Source organism: Eufriesea mexicana, unplaced genomic scaffold (genome assembly GCF_001483705.2).
Source record: "Eufriesea mexicana isolate 0111107269 unplaced genomic scaffold, ASM148370v2 scaffold1523, whole genome shotgun sequence".
Lineage (NCBI taxonomy): Eukaryota > Metazoa > Arthropoda > Insecta > Hymenoptera > Apidae > Eufriesea > Eufriesea mexicana.
Window position 1 is genome coordinate 1,082,228 of NW_016909723.1, and position 8,003 is coordinate 1,090,230.

General features: G+C 49.2%; 1 protein-coding gene across 1 annotated transcript in view; it reads left to right on the forward strand.

Moving 5' to 3' along the window:
* LOC108548451 (cell adhesion molecule 2) overlaps nucleotides 1-8,003 on the forward strand; it is a 19,050-nt gene that overhangs the window by 932 nt on the left and 10,115 nt on the right. The window lies entirely within an intron of this gene.

Consider the following 8,003-nt stretch of genomic DNA (forward strand, 5'->3'; position numbering starts at 1 on the left):
TCCCCCCCCCCCCCCCCCCCCCCGAGGAACGTCGAACATGGGTTCTAGCTCCTGCGAATGTCCCCCCCTCCCCCTTTGTCTCTCGGTTTCCGTCATTTCTCGTTATCGAACAACGAAATTATCGTCGCACCCTCGATCTTCGGGTCACGATTGCTCCGTAAACGTTGAGCTTCAACCGCGAGCAAGTAGAACCGCGGTAACTTTCCACTAACCTTAACGAGTCGGGTATTAATGCGTTCGCGATGGCTGGAATTAAACCGTGTACATCCTCGGGTGTGGAACCACTCTGCCAGGAGCAACGAGTTCTCGCCAGCAGTCCTTCCGTTGAGTTTGTCTTTCTCGGGAGTTTTTACTACCAGCCATCGTTCTCGAGACTATCATCTCCACGATGGAAATTGCACTGTATGCCTGGAACACTGCAGGCGTGTTCTTCCTTCGCTACCGAGACGCGCGTGAACGATCCGTTTAACTGGTCGATGAAAAGGAAATCGCGAATAATTCCGGCGAATCGCGATCGCTTTGGCCGCAAAGGTAACCAAGTCCGACCACCTATCGACGCTCACCGACTATCGTATTTATCGCGGAATCTCGTTAAAGTCGATCCTTCCGTCTCGTTAATTCGGACGTTTTGCAAAGTTCGTTGATACCTTCGTGATGGCGATTTAATTAAATTCGCAGTCGAATCCGTTTTACGTGGCCAGATTTAATTACGATGAAAGCGAAATATTCTATCGGTAAAGTTACTTGTTAATTACGAGCGATTACCTCATTACGCGATTTAATGATCGACGCTGACGCGGTTTCGATGTCGTCGATGATACGCAGAGAGTCGTCGCCGGGGTTGCTTCGCGAAATCGTACGGAGGTCGATGCGATGTGGCAAGAATAATGCTGCCATGAAGTTTATGCTAATAGCCGTAGTAAAATGCCATGTATTTTATGCATGTCGTTACTTTTACGCACGCCAAGCTAACTGACTCTAAACAATGCGAGTAAAACTCGTCGACGTATAATAGAATGGTGTTTCGTAAAAAAGGAGAAGCTACTCCGCCTCTTTCCGGCAGCGTGACAAAGCAGAAGGAACAAAAGATTCGCATTTGCAAAATCACGCCGAAATACGAGGTCGTCGCGTACGGGACGCGATTGTAACATCGTGTAAAAAGAAAATTTTTCCCAAAATAGTTAAAAGGCTCGCGACGTTAATAAGATTTCCGTTGCACCGAAAGAATCGATTCGGCTCCTCGTTCGATTCCCGTGGAGATCGGAAACCGACAATTCGCTAAATTTCCACGATATTCGGAAGCAAGAGAAAATTGAAAATTACGCTATGCGATTAACAGGTCTCGTCGATAGCCGTGCATTAACGACACGGTTTGTCTTTACCCGCTGAAACCGAACCGTCCACTCGTTAGGGAAGTTGAACTTAACTTCAACCTCGATATCGCACGCTGGAAAATCCCGATTTACCGTACTGGTCGTACCGCAAAGGGATATCGGGATGGTCGGATTAAGAAGGGAAATAAAACGAGAGGAAAAAAGGGATACAACGCGAAAGGGTAACTTTCGATCGAAAAAAAAAAAAAAAGAAAAAAGAAGGGAGAAAAAAGAAAAAGGAAGAAAAAATGTAATTTTCCTTGGCAGGAGGGATGGTGATTTTTCCGGTTACACCACGCCATCGAGCCGCCATCGTCTATTGGTCGCGCGCGTCTTCGTGTCTCCGCACGGTTCCGCTGGTGGCTATTTCTTTTCATACGGGCGTCCCAGACAAACACGGAACTTTTGGAAATCTTATTGTCTCGCTTCGTCGCCGCCGAGTTTTGTAGGTTTCGCTGCACGCTATCGAACTCGGTCGACGGTGGAACCATTGTGATTCCTTTATCTGGATGATAAATTGGGCTATCCCCTTTTCTTTGCTCGAGTTTAAGGAAAACGATCGCGACTGTCGCTCTGCGCCAAAGGGACTATTCGTTATGATTTTTCAACTTTCGAGTATTCCACGGGAAAGTTTATTTGCGAAACGAGCCGCGGTCCGTTTCGCGTTGCGATCCATTCACTCGATCGCTCACGCGAGCGGTAAATCTATGGCGAAGAATGCTTTTCATTCGGCCGTGGTTGAAAGGGAGGAAGATCGTTGGCGAGGATTAGCGAAATTGAAATTACCAGCGAGTTCGTCTCGCTTTCTCGAAATCCATTGTAATAACGACAAAATACATCGTTTCTCTTTTTACTCTACTCTCCTGGCGAAATCCTTTGTACGCGATCGGGGAGAATGGGAAGATGAAAAACACCGAGTCAAAGGGAGCCTGTAAAGCGCGAGATAATTCATGCCTCGGTATCGTAACGAGCAAGTTACGAATCCGTTGCCAGGGAAGCGGAAACGTGCAGCGTTCACGAGATTGGTAGCGAAAAATGGTTGCCGCGAACTTCCTCCATGGAAATCCATTTAACGTGCGCCGGTTACTTCCCATTATCCCGCTAATTTCATATTCGATGACCCCTTTCGACCAAACTTTCGACGCACTGCCCGATCGGAAAGCGTATTATTTTAAAATAACCTTCCCGGCAGAGAGCTTGGCAGGTGCTTCGTCAATCCGAGAAGTTGCCTCGGAGGAGCTAAGGAGGGCGAGAAACTTGGTTTCCTTGCAATCGTTTCATCTCGCTACTCTACGCGAAAGTATGACGAACCTTGAAATAACTTCTCGCAATAATAAAACGCCGCTTCCTTAGCGAGTTTGTCTCGGATGGGTAGGTCGGTCTAGTGGCCCGGGGCGCTGTGCTCGTTACCCGACCGGATCTTCTTCCTGCAGCTTCGAGGAAACGCCACGAACCGATGAAAGGATAAAGTGGCTGGTAATTATTTTCGCGACCCGGCAGCTTCCAGCAGGCCTAGTTTGGCTACCGAAACTCTCCAGCCGTCGCGCGATCAACCCTTCCGAACTCGTTCGACCGACGTTCGAGTCGTTTCAGCGGGAAGCTGAGGGATTTTCGAAGGACCGCGACGGAGTTGGGCGATACGCGGATTCACGGAGACACGGGGCTTGTTACCTCGAAGCTCTCGTAGAGTAGGAAACATTAAGTTCCGGCGTGTTTTAATTACGAGCCTAAGCGCGAGCACCCTCGACCCGTTTAAGCGTGGGAGCTGCTGCACTACTCTCCTGCTGCATTTCCGCGTCACGTGACGAGTGACGATAAACTCACAAAATCATGGCCGTTCCATTATTTCGCGACGTGGCCCACTTGTCCTATAATGGATACGTCGTGTCGTCGGCTCGTTTTCACGGCAGACGGGTAGAATCGACCTTTGCGCACTGGATTTGCACGAGAAAAAAGGGAACACAGGCGGATAGTAGTTCCGGACGTAGCCGGGGGTGGCTGCGAGACAAAAAAAGACGGAGGGATGCTTCGAGCCTTAATTAATTGCTTTTATCTCCTGCAACTCTCTTGGAACGCTCTCCCTTCCCCTTTCCCGCCCCTTCCGCGCCCCTTCTCCGCCCCTTTTCCACCCCTTTCTCGCCCCTTCGCTACCCCTTTTGCTATTTTCTTCGTTCTTGTTCCATGTTTCGGCCTCGCGACACGAGGGCACGAAGATACAGCTCGTCCCGAGAAAATGAAGTAACGAAATCTGATCCGAGATCGTTAACGGATGTAATAGGGCTGATACGGTGCAGGTTATATGTACGATAGATTGCGAGGATCTGCGTCCAGGTTCGCTTTAACTTCCTCAGCTGTCCCCGTAACCGCCGGCAATTTATACCCCGGAAGGCTTTTTAAAACAGATTTTTCACTCCGTGCATATTATACCCCACGCCGAGTATCTCTTTAGCTTCGTAGCGTTCACGGATTTTATCTTTTCCTAGGAATTTTCGTCCTACGGTTTAGCCGAGTATTCGCAGGCATCGCGGATGTTTTACGCCATTTTCTCTAGAAACGATAATCACCCTCGAGATTAATTCGCTATTTAAGGCCGCAACTCTAACGCGCGGTTAATATATCGCTGTTTCTACTAGCTACAAATTTTATCCGCGTTTCTTTCCCCCCTCCCCTTTCTTTATTTTTTTTATTTTTTCAAATTAGCCATGCACCGTTATTGTAGCGGAGAACGTCTATTTGTTGTAGCTATAATTGCTCGGTCGGCGGAAGTTTAAAATGTCAACGAAACAAATAACGCGGTTAGAAATTGCGTAGTGATGGTTCGACCGTATAAATTACAAAAGCGTCGCGTCTTTGTTATTTAAATTCACCACCTGATTTTTACCTTTCCAACGGCGGAACGGATGGATTTAGTTTACATTTTTCACAAATATTTACGATTTTATTACCGCGTAAATAATTCGCGTTCATCGTCGGGGTTTAGAGAGCTTTATTTCGCGCCGAAATAATTCATTTTCGCGCCGAGAATTTGATATCCTCCTCGTAAATTCCCCACGGTCGTTAGTAACGTTAAAGACGTATTTATTCAAAATTTCGTTCGATTTTTATCGCCGATTCCATTATCGCCGCGCTCGTAACTGCACCCGATCCGTTCTCCCGCTAGAATCGAAGATGAATTCACGCGGGTCTGGATTATCCTGGTCGAGCATTGACTTTCCTCCCGTCCGGAGAAACCGCGTAACGTAAGCGTATCACGCTGGCATCCATCGAAAGCGTAATCGTTTTAGCAACGCAAGCGACACGGTTATGACAACCCCTCCGAATCGACAGGAATGTTCGCGTATCTTCGGCATCCGATCGCTAATCGTTTTCCTTGAACCTGACTCGACCTCTGTCGATATCGATCGTTCGTCGATCGGAAGGCATCGGCGACGAGGGAGATAACGCGAGTACGCATCGGTAATTAGATCTTGCAGGTATCGCGATAATCGGACGAGAACAATACCCGCACGAGTCTCGTTGGAGCAGTGGAACACGAGCGATCGGAACTTATCGCGGCGCATATATCAATATTGCCGGCGTTTTGCTCGCGTCTTGCTCCCATCCACAAATCATGCTCGTGGCGGCGCGCGCCAAAGTTATGCCGGTAACCCACGTACGCGTACACCGGGCTATTTATTTCTCGCAATCTGTGGCGACGCGGAAAAAAAAAAAGGAAAAAAAAATAACGCAGCCGGGCCGCATGGCATCGGCGAACGCGAGCCGAGAGACAAATCCGTGACGTGGTCACGCGACCACCGCAGCGTGATTAAATTACATTGCCTATTTGAAAGATAAGGAGAACCCCGTTATCGAACTTATTTATCGGACCGGGCGAGGTTTACGGCTAGGCTGTTCGAGAGAGACCGTTGCGGCACCTCGTCGTTGCACCCTGTGCCATTTAATTCCCTGATTTACACTAAATACGCACGTGAGCCAGCGCGATAATTAACCGCGGCCTGAAAAGAACAGCTTGTATTCATTTTTCCTGGTCGCTCGCGCCTGCGGCTGATTAGCCTGGCAAATTCCTTCGCTGCACGGATTAATTCGATCCACGCGAGGGAATTTTACTTTCAGTCGCACGGGGGGGTGGTTCAGGCTCGAGAGGAAGAGAAATCGAGCTGGATAATTCCTCGGCGGGAATTTGGCACGACGCGATGGGTGTCGGGACCACGCGATGATCCACCGTGAAACGACTTTACGGAGATCCGTTTAAAAGCCCAGGTATACCACCTTCGCGCTTTCTTCTCTCGTCTCGTATTTCTCCAGAATAATATATTTTTCCGTCTCACGGCTACGCCTCTTCCGCTCGATTCAACCGCCACGTCGTGCAGTGGTTACCTCGTCGACCGTGTGCTCTATACGTATCGCGAACACTCCATTTAATTCGTTCTGCAGTTGGACGACGACTGAGCCGAGAAGCAGCGAGTCGCGAAAGCTCGAAATAAGATCACAACTCTCGGGTAAACGATCGTTCCCCGCGAGAGGGACAGGCCGATCTAAATATTCAGATCGTCGACGGCGAGGAAAGCTGGAATCCCCCCTCGGACTCTTTCTGCTTGGAAATTGCCTTGAAATGCGGATAGAATCGGGCCGACACCGCACCCGGAGTCCCTTAAATACCTTAATCTGGCCAATGTGATTCGCGTGCAAATGCTTTCGGCCGAGGTATAGCGGTAACCGTTGTCCAATTGGGAATTTCGGACGAAAGTAATTTCGATCTTCGACACGCGACACCGACCGAGACTAACGTCGTTCTGTAGACACGAGAAATCGCGTACGTCGCGGCAGGATAAACATCGGAGGCAACACGACGCGCCTTACTCGAGAATTGCTTTGTGCTCCAAACGAGTACGGGATTGAAGATCATCCAGCGTTTAGATAACTATCACCGGGACCCTGTCGTGCCTCGGGAAACGCACAGTAGCGTCAACGTTTCACTCGCAAGCAAGACACGTACGTAGCTTACCTCGAATTACGATAGGTCTCGCGGAGTTAACTTCGTCAACCTGTGCTTGGACCGAGACTGTTTCCTTCTCGACTCCGAATCCACTCGACAACGGTTCGTTCCTTTCCCTCGAAAAAGGCTCGAAAAGACTCGGGTGATTTCGCTTTCAGACGAACGGTGGACACTTCTCCTTGGCCATCTCCCGACTAATTAAAGCGCTCGAATTAAGGACCAGCTTCGCGTGCTCGTCGATGATAATAGGGCACTTTTCGCGCGAGTATCCGCGACGAGATAACGCAATGGCGCAATATTCGCGAGTAGTCGAGGAAGAGGATGACCGTGTGGTCGGAAGACGAGTCACAGTCCGTGTCAAACAGCGGCGAGGACAGACGGCGGGTGCAATTACCAGAAGTCAGTGCAAGAGGAGAAAAAAGAGCGTGGTCGGTACGGGCAGGAGATCGACCGACGAATACGGCTTTTTCTCACCTGGCTGAAAACGAATGGGCAGCAATTTGTCGCACTTGCACTCGTCCATAAGTCATTGAAAATTGTCATTGCAATTTATCACCGACCCGCGGGAGTAATTTTATTTTCACCGGATGGAACTTCCAACGAGATCCGTCGTTATTTTCCATTAGACGCGATTTACCGGCGATAAGGAATGCTAACTGCGTTCAATCATTCTGGCAATTACGGTCATCTCGCCTTCGTCGAGTCACGAGCAAGTTTCTTTGTAAACTAGTGGAAATGTCGCCAATTTTGCTGTCCCGGTGAAATAACGTACGGTGTAAAATGTACGGTGGCGGTGATCGCCGCTCGTAAGACGGCCGGATATTCGAAATCGCGCGAATTACAAATACCGGCGATTTGAATAAAGGAATATATCAATTCGCGCAGCGGCGGCTTTGGTAAAGAGCATTCCGGTTTCCAACGGTGTGTTCGCAGTTGCTCGAAAATATTCCCGACAATTTCTCGAGATCAGGTTGCCAGCCGTAATTCAAACGAGAGATTCGATCCCGTATTTTCGAACGGAACGGGAAAGAAATTTCTATCTCCGTGAAATACGCGCATCGATGTACGCGGTATCATCATCCGCCATACTTCACGATCTATATACGGTCCTCTTGGTAACGCGAAGGAACATTTGTTTGCGTTATAGTCTGAATTTTATCAACGGAACACTCGAATAGATCATAACGTTGCATAGCTGTCGCGCGAGTATAAATATCGATGAGCTTCTGGAATAAAGACCGCTGTAGCGCGTGGATCGCGATAAATGAAAATACCGCGGGTAAATGGTTGGCGTCTGAAAGAAAATCCCCGCTCTTTACCGTCACCTAAAAGCTCCGCAACGAAATTCAACGTTTCCCGGTATTCCGTGAATACCGATGGCGCTATTCGTTCTCGCGGAACGCGAACCCCGAACCCCATCGCTCCCTTTAATTCGTCTTGTCTGTGCGACGGATCTAACGAGACTCTGGAATATAAGGTAGCGCACCGCGCGATAACCCGTTGGTGACATATTGCCGGAAAGTCGATGTTCGAAACCGGGCTGGGTAGAAGGCCAAGAGAGAGAGAGAGAGAGAGAGAGAGAGTGAGAGAGAGGGGGGGGGGGGGGGGGGGGGAGAGGAGAAAAGACAGAGAGG